Below are 14425 nucleotides of genomic sequence, written 5' to 3'. Positions count from 1 at the left end.
ATTAGGTACTTTCCCCTTGCTGATTGACCTGTTTTCTGGTGGTGCCTGGGTGGTCTCAGTTTGTGGTCTTTCCTGGAGTCAGGTGTTGCCTATGGGTAAACCAAAAACCAGGCCTACTTTCTGGTTGGTCTCTATTGAGCCTGTAATGGTAGCAATATAGCCAGGCTGTCCTGGACCCTACAGTATTTAAGAACTTAAAATATGTAGACAAAGTGGCCACGGATTTTGTTAATTCTGTCTTTGGATATGAGATAACAGAGACAAGTAAGTGGAAACAATAGCCCTGAGCACATATAACACACTTGCAGTGTACCTTTTAGCAAGATGTAGTCCAAAGTTCACAGCTTTATACATCTAAGATGTAAGAAAGCGTTCATGAAAGGAAAAAGATGGAGACTGAAATTCCCTAGATTATTACCATTCCCTGTTTAAGACTAAACTACCCGTCACCTTTACAAATGGGGATTTTAAAAGATAACTTTTTGTTCTTTTGTTGAACAATTAGTGTGTTTGTACAAAGTGTTTTTATCATATTCATTTACCACTGCTCTTCCAACTTCATGTCCTCCTTTATAAAATTAATAACCCCCTAAATTCAGATAGTTCCCCCTACATGCAAGTGAGTGTAGAACCATTCACTAGGACGTGAGTACCTACCAGTAGCCATGACCCCAAAGGAGAGTAACTCTCCCTTTCTCAACAATCATCAACTATCTATAGTTCTGTCCTCCATTTATGCTGGAATTATGGCTGGCTTGATCCTGTGCTCTGAGTTCAACATAAACTCCAAAACAGGCAAGCAAGCAAACCAACTATTATCAGCATTAGAAAGACAAGACAGGTTAAACTAGATCAGAGAGGACTTTCAGAAATATATAAAGAACAGACCTTTAATCCTAGCACTCAGGAGATGGAGTCTATTCTACAGAGTAAGTTCCAGGACAACAAGGCTACACAGAGAAACCCTGTTCTGAAAAACCAAACAAACAAAGGAACAGAGTTGTATGAACCAATCGTTTGTTGGCTTTTTTCCTACCATCAATCAATAGCAAATAGGAAAAATAGTTCCCATAAATCAGAAATAATAAAAAAGCACTCTATGTCAAAAAACTTTAAGTGGGTGGGAAGCAATTTTATAAATACTGATATAAATGTCATATTATCCATGTTATTTTTGCTATGAAAAATCCCAATGTAATAAGTTTAGAACAATGATTCTGCTTTCCTGGGGTGGGGAGGAGAAGGGCAGGAGAGGGCTGGCCAAGGACTGGCCAAGGAACCCAGAACTTGAATATATTGGGTACGTACTATTAAGTACACTTCAGGAAAGATTCTGATAATTTCTAGGAAGAGAAAAATGCAAAATAGAAAATAAAATTTGAAACTAATATTCAGAGATATTAGAGATAATATCTAGACATATCTAGACAATTAGAGATATTATGACAAATGGCAAGACCTTGATGCAGCTTCTATTTTAAACTTCGCATTGAACAGGAGTAGCTAATTAAGCCAATGGAAAAGTCACATATAAATTCATTTATAAATTGCAGTTTAAGATAAATTAAGGTAAAATATGGAATCACTGTGGGAAGGACAAACTAATCGATACATGGACTTGATACCTTTGTCAATTTAAGAACATTATTATGTTTTATGTAAAAATACAAACACAAGAAAAGGTTGGTGAACAGTCATTTAATTTTCTTTGGGGAGTTTGTTTTTAAACAAGTTACTAGAAAGAAAACAAATGAAAAAACTTAGTAGGAGAGTTAATACTTGTAACATAGAAAATGACATCTATTATACTTAAAATACTTTAAATGCTATATAATGTTATAAATAGATTAAGCCATTCAAATAGAAAAATTGGCAAAAGATATAAGGCAATTCAGAGAAACTAAACTAAAATTGGAAAGATAGCCATTAGAAGGATGTGCCCCAACTTCACAAGTCACCAGAAACATGCAAATTAAATGAACTATCATTCTTCTTAACCATCTGGTCCTAAAACATTCCAGTAGGATCTTTCACATTGGGAATGATCTAATCTATCTGATAGATGCATCTGAAGGTGAAACTCAGTCCCACCTCCAACCAAAATGCTCGGACACCTAGTTTTCTGAGATGGAAGTTGCTCAACTGTTTGCTCTGGGTGGAAGTGCACACCACAGGCTCCCTATTTGAAGGGAGTCGGCAGGATTAAGCCTGTCATGCTTTTGGGTCAGAAACCTAGCATATGGCAAGCAGATTGTAATTATTTACTGACTTTAAGCAGTTTATTCTGGCAAATGACATGACATGGTTTTGCTGTAAAATATACATGGGTTGGGTTTTATTCTTGGCACTGCCTTTTATTTGCTAAGGAAACTTTAAACAAGTGACTTAATTTTCCTGTTCTCAAACTTCCTTATCTAGAAAGCAGAGACATTTCCAACCTCTTAAGGTTGTGAGGAACACTGAAACAATATATGCAGTGTTCTGCCCAGTGACTGCCACGCTGTAAGGGCTCAATATGGAGTCATTTTTAGTCTCTCCTTCATGATTTTCTTGGCAAGCCAAGAAAAATTTCATTTCTTCAGAAAGCCATACCAGGTCTCGTTAAGCTTCTCTTTCTTTCTCATTCGAACCCTTCCGTAATTAAATCTAGCCTCCCTAGTTGTGCCCTCGGGCTCCTCTCTAATATGTTGCCATTATAATCTTCCAAATGAAGTTGGTGTTCAAAACTGTATCAATCCTTCGGCAAATTTGCCATTTGTGAGTTAAATTAAATGACCCCAAAATATACATTCAAGTCCCCATCCTCTCTCTGGCACCCATAAGTGTGACTTTATTTGGAAACAGCCTTTTTAGATTTTATGAAGTTAAGATGAAATCACATTAGGTTACCAGAGACCCCCAAACCAATATTAATAGGATCCTTATATAAAAAGGGAAATCTAAACATACAAAAAGAACACCTTCTGGCGTCAAAGGCAGATAGGAAGGTCATAGGTTTAATAAGCCAACTGAACCAAGTTTACCAGCAAAAAAACAAATGTTAGGAAAATACTAAGAGACTTCACCAGAGCCCCCAGGGAGAAGACTATCCTGTGGCATCTTAACTTGGGACTTCTAGTCCATACTTTTCGGTTTCAGTTCGGAAATCTTTGTTACAATGGTCCTGTGAGGTTAATTCTCTGCCCCACAAATGGTCATTTGACTTTAACTTTGGATTTGACAAATAGTTAAATAGATCACACGGTTTGGACCTGAAAGGACCCCCTCCTGCTCATGTATTTGAACACTTTGGCTCCAGCTTTGAAGGAAGGGCTTAGCTGGATGAAGTGAGTCACTGAGAGATGCAGCTGAAGGCTATACTCAGTCTTCCTTCTGACCCATACTCTCTGGCACCTGGCCTCCCGAAATAAGAGTTGTTGCAGCTCTGAAGTTCACTGTGGCTTTGCTGTCAGGATAGACTGGACTCGTTCAAATTCTGGTCCAAAATAAAGCATTCCTCTTCCCTTTCTCTTCTTCTCCTTCTTCTCCTTCTCCTCCTTCTTCTCCTTCTCCTCCTTCTCCTCCTTCTCCTCCTCCTCCTCCTCCTCCTCCTCCTCCTCCTCCTCCTCCTCCTCCTCCTCCTCCTTCTTTTCCCCCAAGATAGGGATTTTCTGTGTAATCCTGGCTGTCCTGGAACATACTCTGTAGACCAGGCCTTAAACTCACAGAGGTCCATCTGCCTCTGCCTCCTAAGAGCTGGGATTAAAGGCATGCACCACCACTGCCCTGCCCTTCCCCTCTCTTAAGTGCTTCTCAGGGTATTTGATCACAGTGAAACTTAACTAATACAGACAGAGATAATACCAGGCATTAGGATAATTATGGATGAAATGCCTAAAATAGAATATTGATTTTGTCCACTTCAAACCATGTCTAGAAAAGGAGATAACATAGAAACATCTGCCTTTGGAAGGCCACCTACCATGTGGGACGTCTAAATGCCATGGGAGTCCTATGCTGTGAAGAAGCCCAGGATATTCATCTGAAGGGGCTTCATGAAGAGAGAAACATCTATCCTCAGAGAAATCAGGATAGAGCTTCTTGCTCAACTCTCCATTACAGGACTCCTTCAAAGGACACAACAAGCTACAATGAGACAACAGATGAGAAACACTCATGCTAGTCTTGCCTGCAGAGTGGCTTTATTAGTCCTTTCTTTCTCAAAGGTCCCCTGGATCTGGAACCTCCTGAGACAGCACCAGCAATTTTCTTTTCAAACACACTACTTTCCTATAAGTCAATTCAAGTGTCCTGAAGAGAGGAGCAGGTATTCTAGAAGCTTCTCTTTATAATTTAAAACACCATGTGAAGGAACTAGAGAGAAGGCAAAGATAACAGGTTCTTCCTGCTCTGTGACATTGAGTGGAAAAGCAAATGTAAAGAGTCACCTTTCTGGGAAGGCAGTATTTGGACAACTCTGACGTCCTCGCCTCTCTCACGCCAATTAAGCATGAGGAAGTCGTAGCATCACAGGGGGGTAGTGGTCCTTTTGACATTTCTTGGTCTTGTAGATAAAACAATGTAAGAATGGATCAGAGAGATACTTTTATTGGAGTTTGAGAGGAAAAAAAAACCCAACAGGGTCTGGAATCTTGGCCATAGTCGGACTTTTTCATCACACTGTCAGTCTCCCAATAATGACACAGAGACTTATTAATTATGAAAGCTTGGCTGTTAGCTCAGGCTTGTTTCTAACTAGTTCTTATAACTTAAATTAAACCATTTCTTTTAATTTACTTTCTGACTCGTGACTTTATTACCTCATCTCCATAGAGCCCATCCTGGTTGCTCTGCTTCTCCTGGTGACACTACCTTCTTCTTCCCAGTGTCCTCTCTACCCCCGAAATTCTGCCTAACTATTGGCCATTCAGCATTTTATTAAACCAGAGTGACACATCTTTACAGTGTACAAAAACTTATTCCACATTTCACCTTTTTGTCTAAATAAAAAGGAAAGGCTTTTTAACATAGAAAAATATTTACAATAAGAACAATTACCAAATAAGAATTACATTTACATTCCATTTGTATTTGGCATATTCAGAGAAAATATTCTATTATCTCTCTTAGCTTGATGAATTTAAAGTTTCATACCTAAACTATTTTTATTATAGCTTGTATTTTCATCTTAAACCTATCTTTCTAGATCTCAAAACTGCTTTTTTAGATAATCAATTTAAGTTTTTATGCATTTTTTTTAAGTAAATTTTATTAAATTATAAAAGTTTCCATTTCCGCCCCCCCTCCCAACACCCTCCCACTCCCCCCACTCTCCCTCCTCCTCCCTCTTCGTCCCCCAACCTTACAAACTTTACATCTCTAATGTAAGTTTCTCTTCTGAATTTGGTGACAAGCAAAACTGTAAAACTATAAAACTATAACTATCAAGTCTTTATTCTCCATCAAAGACCCAAGAAGGATAAAATATCATTTGAATAAACAGGAAGTGAAGAAAAGAAGCTTTCAAACCTATAGAAATGACTTCCATTTATCTATCTATCTATCTATCTATCTATCTATCTATCTATCTATCTATCTATCTATCTATCTATCTATGTAAGAATGTTTCACATCTATTATGCTTTTGAATTTTCTTTTTTTTATTACTTTTATTAAGCTATATATTTTTCTCTACTCCCCTTCTTTCCCCCTCCCCTTCTATCCTTTTCCATGATCTTCACAGTCCCAGTTTACTCAGGAGATCCTGTCTTTTTCTACTTCCTATGTAGATTAGATCCATGTATGTCTCTCTTGGTGTCCTCTTTGTTTTCTAGGTTCTCTGGGATTGTGAATTGTAGGCTGATGTTTTTTTCTTTGATTTATGTCTAAAAGTCATTTATGAGTGAGTACATATTATATTTATCTTTCTGGGACTAGGTTACCTCACTCAATATGATGTTTTCTAGATCCATCCATTTACCCGCAAATTTCAAGATGTCATTTTTTTTCTCTATGTAGTACTCCATTGTGTAAATGTACTACATCTTCTCTATCCATTCTTCAATCAAGGGGCATCTAGGTTGTTTCTAGATTCTGAATATGACAAATAATGCTGCTATGAACATAGTTGAGCACATGTCCTTGTGGTATGATTGAGCATCCTTTGGGTATATAACCAAAAGTGTTCTTTCTGAGTTTTGAGGTAGGTTGTTTCTTAATTTTCTAAGAAATCTCCATATTGATTTCCAAAGTGGCAATACCAGTTGCAATGGAGAAGTGTTCCCTTTACCGCACATCCTCTCCAGCATAAGCTGTCATCAGTGTTTTTAATCTTGGTCATTCTTATAGGTATAAGATGGAATCTCAGAGTTACTCTGATTTGCATTTCTCTGATAGCTAAGGATGTTGAGCATTTCCTTGTGTCTTTCAGCCTTTTTAGATTCATTTGTTGAGAGTTCTCTTTTTAGGTCCGTACCCCATTATTTTTGTTGGATTATTTATTCTTCTGATGACCAATTTGTTGCGTTCTTTGTATATCTCGGAGATCAGTCCTCTGTCCAAATGTTGGTGAAGATCTTTTCCCATTCTATAGGCTGCTTCCTGTTTTGTCCTGTTGACCCTGTCTTTGGCTTTAGAGAAGCTTCTCAGTTTCTGGAGGTCCCATTTATTAATGTTTCTCTGATTGTCTGTGCTGCTGGGGTTATATTTAGGAAGTAGTCTCCTGTGCCAATGCATTCAACTGTACTTTCCACTTTTTCTTCTACAAGATTCAGTGTGGTTGGCTTTATGTTGAAGTCTTTGATCCATTTGGATTTGAGTTTTATGCATGGTGATAGATATGGATCTATTTTTATTTTTCTACATGTTGATTGTTATATGTTGTTCTTCCCTATACTGTTGTATTATGGGTAAAAGTAAAATCCTATGGGCCCTTTTTTTATAAAGTGCTGTCTAAAAGGGGTAGAATAATGGAAATAGAGGCAATAAGGCTTGGATAAAGGTTTAGACAAAATGGCATAGGTGTGGATATGAAGAATGACGTAGTGAAGGTGACAGTTACTGGGTATCTGGGGGATCCATAGTAAACATCAAACATGTTACATAACTCAGTATGTAGACAGTTCTTACAAGATGCTACTTTTGTGTGGCTTCTGTATAAATGTCCTTGAGACTTTTGCCCAGAATGAAGGAAGCATACCGCATCTGCCTGTGACTCCATGAATCTTCTTTAATTTCCCAGTACCTCCTGCCCTCCTTGCCTGGCTCCAGAGCTTGAGCCTATTTTATGGTTACCTGTCAGTAACTCCCTTTTGAAATGACCTGGTCAGTAGTTGATAACACTCTCACCTAGAGAGAATAGGAAGTTCATTTACTCAAGGAAGACCTAAGGCCTCTTCTGGGAGGAGAAACTTTGTTCTGCAACCACATAGAGCATTCTGAATTCAAAAGGAGAAGAGCAACACAGCACATGTAAAGATAATCCCTTCATGCAATTGCTTGTAGTCCTCACTGTTAAGTGCATCCGATGTGGGGTTACCCCCCCTCTTTTTTTTTTTTTTTTTTTTTTTAGGGGAGTGCTGGAAAAAATTTTCAACCTGTTTGATTTGGCACTCAGAGCATATTCATTTTTTTCTTTTTTTTTATTTGTCTGTTTATAAAAATTTCCACTTCCTCCCCTCCTCCCCATACCCTCCCATTCCCCCCACTCCCTCACCTCCCCCCCAACTCCCTCTCTCCTCCCCCACTCCCTCTCCCCCCCCCCACTCACTCTCCTCCTCCCTCTCTAGTCCAAAGAGCAGTCAGGGTTTCCTGCCCTGTGGGAAGTTCAAGTTCCTCCCCCCTCCCTCCAGGCCTAGGAAGGTGAGCATTCAAACAGACTAGGATCCCAAACAGCCAGTACATGCAGACGAAACAAGACCCAGTGCCATTGTCAATGGCTTCTCAGTCAGCCCCCATGTCAGTCACATTCAGAGAATCCGGTTTGATCACATGCTCGTTCAGTCCCAGTCCAGCTGGCCTTGGTGAGCTCTCATTCGATCAGTCCTCTTGTATCAGTGGGTGAACGCACCCCTCGCGGTCCTGATTTCCTTTTTTTATGTTCTTCCTCCTTCTGCTCCTCATTTGGACCTTGGGGGTCTCAGTCCGGTGCTCCAATGTGGGTCTCCGTCTGTATCGCCATCCATCATCGGATGAAGGTTCCCTCTGGTCCTGCCTATTGCTCACGTTTTCCCTCCTTCTGCTTCTCATATTCATTTTTTTTGAAGAAACCTCCCAGCCAGGCCAATGCTCTGACTCTCATTGCTGAGCCATCCTGCTTCTTTAATGTCTATCTGAGAAAAATGTGACCTTGTCTCTTCTCTCCACCATCTTCTTCCTGGTAGCTGCTAAAATCTTCAGCTGTCTGCCTTGTGAAATTTTTTTTTTCTCTCAAATTCCAATAATATTGCCCTCAAGTTTCCTTCTGAGTCTGGTTTTCAATTCTTTTATCCAGAAGACTAAGAACCCGCCAAAGGGATCCTGCATTTCTGGTAATGACACTAAGAGGAGGACGTTTGCCTTGAATAGGTGACAGTGACTTACCAGGCTGAGAAATCCTATCCATTGGGTCTCTGTGGCTAGGGGTGTACCCTTTCTACAGTCCCCTCACTCTCTGACAAGAAGAATGGAATTACCCTGCTGACTTAGTCAGCAGGTGTTTCCCAGAGGCCTTTGGAGTCACGATGCAGTGATGATCCAGTGATTATTTGTGACCAAGGTCATGTGATGGAGGAGGGTCATCTGTCTATGTGTTACTTTCATTGGTTAATAAAGAGACTGCCTTGGCCTCTTTGATAGGCCAGTCCTTAGGTGGCGTAGACGGAACAGAATGCTGGGAGAAAGAAGCAGAGTCAGAGAGCTGCCTGCCATGAAGCTGCCAGGTCAGACATGCTGAATCTTTCCCGGTAAGCCACGAGCTCGTGGTGAGACACAGATTATTAGAAATGGGTTGAATCCATATGAGAGAGTTAGCCAATAAGATGCTACAGATAATGGGCCAGGCAGAGTTTAAATGAATACAGTTTCCATGTAATTATTTTGGGGAAAGCTAGCCAGGCAGGCGGTGGGAAGCAGCCCGCTGTTCCTTTTACAGTCAAGTTGTCAGGACTGAAATTGATGTTGTTTTGGTCAGCATCATCTCTCCTGATGCCGGTGACTGAAGGCTATGATTTGGTCACCACTATCTATCTCCCCTGATGCCAGTGGCTGAAGGCTATGACCTCACCATCGTTTACTGCTATTTGGTAAAGTTTCCAAAGAACTCTTCACTTTTTCACAGCTCATTTTCTCTGAGAATTTGAGCTAAGTTACACTAAAACTGTGTCTAAGGATGATGTCATGGTTCTACCCACTGTCATCTCAAAAGAGAGACATTTCACTAATGATCAGGGCACTTTCTTGTCCTAAGGTGAATTCCCCAAAGCAGGATCCCACAAGTTAAAAGAAGCTCTCCAGGATGGAGGAGCAAGTAAAACAATAACAACAAAACCAAAGCAAAACAAAGCTACACTGTAGGAATGGAAGAGCAGTCAGGGGTTAAGAGAACTTCCTGCTCTTGCAGAGGACCCAGGTTCAGTTCCGTCACCCGCATGGTGGCTCACAACTTCCTATATCTCTAGTTCTAGGTGATCTGGTGTCCTCTTATGACCTCTGAGCCCTCCTGCACACACGTGGTGGTACATATAAACCCAGGAAGGCAAGCACATAAAACAATAAGAAATTAAATCTTCAAACAAACGCATTATATGAAACATTAAAAAAATCATTAGGATTGGAGTTCTCTTTACTGATCATCCCAAAAAGTCTATCAGATTCTGTAGTGCATAGGATTCAAGGTGCTTGCCTTTATAATCCTAACTGCAGATTAGGACACATTCAATACTGGGCGTCAAATACAAAAAGGAAGAGTAGAAGCTATTCCATGGTACAGTGGACCACAACTGAAAGAGCCTGAGATTTATGACAGCATCTTTAACATGTTAAACATTTTAGTAGAAACAGGTGAAGTCTCCCTGGCAAGAGGGGCCTCAGAATTTAAAATGAGACCAATATCTTAGCCTTGAGGCAGTTTTGACATATTATAGTGATCAGACTGGTAGCCAGGTCCTGGCAAGTCTCCACAGGCAGTCTAGGGTGTTTTATTACCTCATCTAATTTAAGGAACAATGTATTACTTCATCTCTGGTGTTTTATGTTATTGGAGATCCTCTTTTATTGGGCAGGGCTTTAATTAATGGCACAAAGGGAGGCGTGGACATGGATATATGCTCAAATTCTACAAGGAGAATGTTGAAAATAGGAGCCAAAAAAGACTTAACACATCATACGGGTTTCTCCTCTGGGTTTTCTGCCACAGATGGAAAAATGAAGCTGAGCTTTTCCAGAGCATATTCAGAGTGAACCATGCAGCAATACTTCTAAGGTGCTACTCACATGCATTGATAAACTAAGATTATCAGAATGGAAATCTTTCCTAAATTCTTTTACCTTGAAAATTATTAATCCATCTTTTTAAAAATTTTCAATTAAATGAAAATGAAGAGGCAGGAGACAAAAGGAGTTTAGGTGTAACACAGGCTTGCAGGGGAAGACACACAAAGGCATATCGTCTGGATCTTGTACTTTCAATAGACATTTGCCTGAAGTTAGAGGTCTACCCAATGGAAAACTGTATGAACAGTCGTGTAAGATAAATAAAGGTCTCCTTTCTTTTTATCACCCACACCCAGAAGTGTGGTGGCATGTGTTGAAAGTTCAAGCAGCTTGGGAGGTCAAGACAGGAGGATCACTTGTGTCCAGGAGTTTAAAGTCAGCTTGGACAACATAAAGAGATCCAAAAAAATAAACAAAAAAATAAAAATTAATTCAAAACTGAGTACCAAAACAAATACTTACTGTGTGAGTCCATTAGTGGAATGGTATATTACTAAGTCAAGATGATCTCAGAAAGTTCCTAGGAATTACAGTGTGCTTGTAGCCTGCTGCTTCTACTGTGTTCTCTATGGAAGATGGATGTAATATAATTATATTATTGGAGTAGAAGAACAGGTATTTGCCGTCTCATGCCCAGAAGAGATTGATCTTAGATAATTTTTATCCCAAAATCTCGCCCTTATATCCTGTTTCTTGCCTGAACTAGAAAACTGGCATAATCCTGAAGGGGAAGAAAGGTAAATGGAAATGGGGTTTGCATCTCCCCTGCAGGCTTTCGCTTGCTCTAAATCTTCCATCGCAAAGAAACTCACACATGTTGTGACCATTTTATTGATATTTTAGTCATAGTTAAAACAGTCAAGTCTAGAGTTTAACTCTATTGTAGTACCATGTCAATCAGAAGTCAAATCCTGATACATAGACTGCTATAGATATAGCTTTTCAATCAGAAAGGGATTATGTTAGTAATGGGCTTTCTAACAATTAATTAGAAAGGCTGATAATTGATCAGAGCTACATAGTTCCAATGTCTGTCTGTACAAGGCTGAGAAGCCACTAGCTGCTCAGTCCAAGAAGCTGAACATCTCAGTGGTTCTAACTATGCTTACAAAGCAGAGGCTGAGAAGCCAGTAGTTGCTCAGTTCATGAAGCTGAATATCTCAGCAGTTCTGTCCATGCTTCTTGGAAGATTCCTGGAGAAGCTGTATCCTGGCTGCAACAGCAGAAGACAATAGTAGCAGCAACTGTAGCAGTGGGGTAGATACACTAACCAGTAAGAAGCAAAGGCTGGTAAGCAAGCAGCACAGACTTTTCCATAGACATCTTTATATCTAGGTTGTGCTCGGAAGACATCGCCTACTATGCGGGGGCGGGGGGGGGCGGGGGGGGGGGCGGGGGCGGGGGTGTCTTCTATGTTACTCCTTCTTGCTCCCAAATCTGAATATCTTGACTGGGCCTAGGTGGGTGAAAGACTCCCACAGGCCAGCCTGGGTCCTCACAGTCTGGGTGAGTAGGTGCCATTATTATGGGCAAATATATGGTGGAGAAGGTAGAGAAAGAGAAGCAGAAAGATTCATGTTTCGTGGAAAGAGGCAGAATAGAAGAAGTGAAGGTGGCCAGGAACAGGCTGATGTGAGAAGCCTGCTTGCCATCCAGGGCCAGGGTGATATCAGGCCATGTCTGAGTTCATAGTCATACTATAGCTGGGGTCTGTGTTGACATCCATGACCCATGTTGTCACTAGAGACCACAAGGATGCCTGGGGTCTTGGCCACCACTTGTGATCATGCTGGTGTCCAAGGACCGTGCTGCCGCCCAGGGCCATATTGATCTGGGTAGCCTGTTTTGTTATCTGGGGCCTTGGTGATGTCCTGGCCCAAGCTCCTGCCTAGGGCCATGCCTGGTTCAGTGGCCATGCAGCAGCCAGAGTCTATGTCAACATCCATGGTCCATGTTACCGCAAGGGGCTATAGGAATCATGTGTGCTGAAATCTGAAGGCTGGGCTGAGCAGGCCCTGCCCCTGGTTGGACACTGCCGCAGGAGAGCAGCTTCCCTCCACTAGGAAGAGATGGCCCCACTTCTCACCACAGGCGCGTGAGAGCTGGCCCCAAAGGCAGGAGAGCTGGCTGCACCCTTCACTCAAGGGAGGTCATCTGAGTAGCCCAGACCGACAAGCTCAGCTACTACCAGACCCACATCCTGGGCCTTGAGTTGGCCTACCCTAACATCTATACCATCTATGATCTGCAGGAGCACATGTGTGAAGGGACTGGTCCTGCAGAATGATAGCTGGTAGCTGTAGGATCTCCATAACTCGGGGCAAAAGCGGGATATCTGAGAGGAGTTTCAAAGGTGAGGGGCCAGTGATGATTGTGTCCCAGAGGCCTTGAACCAGACTAATGACTCATTGCAATGGACGAAAGGGTATACTACCCGACACATCCTAACTCCCAATGTTGCTATGTTGCAAAATATTTATGTACACTGTGTGAAGATGTGTCACTGTGATTGGTTTAATAAAGAGCTGAATGTCCAATAGCTAGGCAAGCAGATGTTAGGTGGGATTTCCAGGGGCACAGAGGACTCTGGGAAGGAGAAAGGAGTGATGCCAGAAGACTCGGAGCAGGTTAGACATGTCATACAGAGGAGAGGTAACTGAGCCATGTTGAAGAACATTGATGAAAATCATGGGTTAATTAGGTTATAAGAACTAGTTAGAGAAAAGCCTAAGCTAAGGCCAGCTTTCATAAATAATAAGACAACTCCATGTTGTTATTTGTGGGCTGGTGGTCCTGATAAGAAAGCTTCCTACACCTCTAGGACAAATGAAGAGGTGTTGCAGAGGTGGGAAAGAGGTGTTTTCTTTTTGTTGTTTTGTTTTTAGTTAATTTGGTTTTTGTTTGTTTGGTTTTCTTTTGGAGGGGGATGCTGTAAGGGTGAGAAGCAGATATGGAGAGACTGGGAGGTGAGTGGGATTGGGGTGCATGATGTGAAATTCCCAAAGAATCAATAAAGAATTATGATATATATGTATACATACATACACATATTCTGAGTATTTTATTTGATTCAGATCCCATGGAGTTGACATGATTAAACCATGGCAGGCATTTATTACAGTAAATTCTATAGTTACAAAATCCTTGCAAGAAAACAGTTCCGTTAAAAAAAAAAATGAAATGTTGTTGGGCAGTGGTGGCACACTCCGTCCCCCTACCCCCTGAGACAGGTTTCTCTGTACCTTTGGAGCCTGTCCTGGAAAGGAGTGGTGGTGCACTCCTTTAATCCCGGCACTCAGAAGGCAGAGGCAGGTGGTTCTCTGTGAGTTCAAGGCCAGCCTGTTTTATGGAGTGAGTTCCAAGACGGTGTGGCCAAGGCTATTACACAGAGATACCCTGTCTCAAACCCTTCCCCCCCAAAAAAGCAAAGAAAGAAAGAAAGAAAGGTAATTACTATAATATCTAGTAAGTGTACCTTGTGTAAAATGAACTTTTTACACAAAAACCAATACATAAATGGTGGTAGCAGCTTCATTTATAAGAGCCTCAGTGTGGACACAGTCCAGAAATAGATGAGTAGTTAAGCTGTGGTGTATCCATATGATAGGATACTATACTACAATGAAACAAATGGACTATTGCTGCATTAACTTTGCTTGAGAAGATACGGATAAACATCTCTTTATCTCAGACAAGGATGAACAACAACAGACCAAACCTATTCTTTCAAAGCCTAGTTTGGTAAACTAAAGAGTTTATTTACACTTACTTATGGGAGCATAAAGGATTTCCTAGAGGAACACTGATGACTTACAGGCACCTACATTACTGAAAGAAAGCCACCGTCCCACTCCCATAGTCATTAATGGCTTATGCATTTTGAGAAGACTCAGAGACACAGGTGTCTAGTGTGTTGCCTCATTAGCCCTTTGTGCTAAACACATGTGTTTTCTCTCCTCTTCACAATGGAATATTA

At 41.0% G+C, this 14425-nt stretch overlaps 1 protein-coding gene across 3 annotated transcripts in view; it reads right to left on the bottom strand.

The window, feature by feature from the left end:
* The window catches only part of LOC125396218 (uncharacterized), a 157275-nt gene that overhangs the window by 138170 nt on the left and 4680 nt on the right, over positions 1–14425 (bottom strand). The window lies entirely within an intron of this gene.

The sequence above is a fragment of the Myodes glareolus genome, chromosome 14 (genome assembly GCF_982192425.1).
Source record: "Myodes glareolus chromosome 14, mMyoGla1.1, whole genome shotgun sequence".
In the NCBI taxonomy this organism is placed as follows: domain Eukaryota; kingdom Metazoa; phylum Chordata; class Mammalia; order Rodentia; family Cricetidae; genus Myodes; species Myodes glareolus.
Note: the sequence above shows the minus strand (reverse complement) of the source record. Positions and strands in the feature narration are given on the sequence as shown.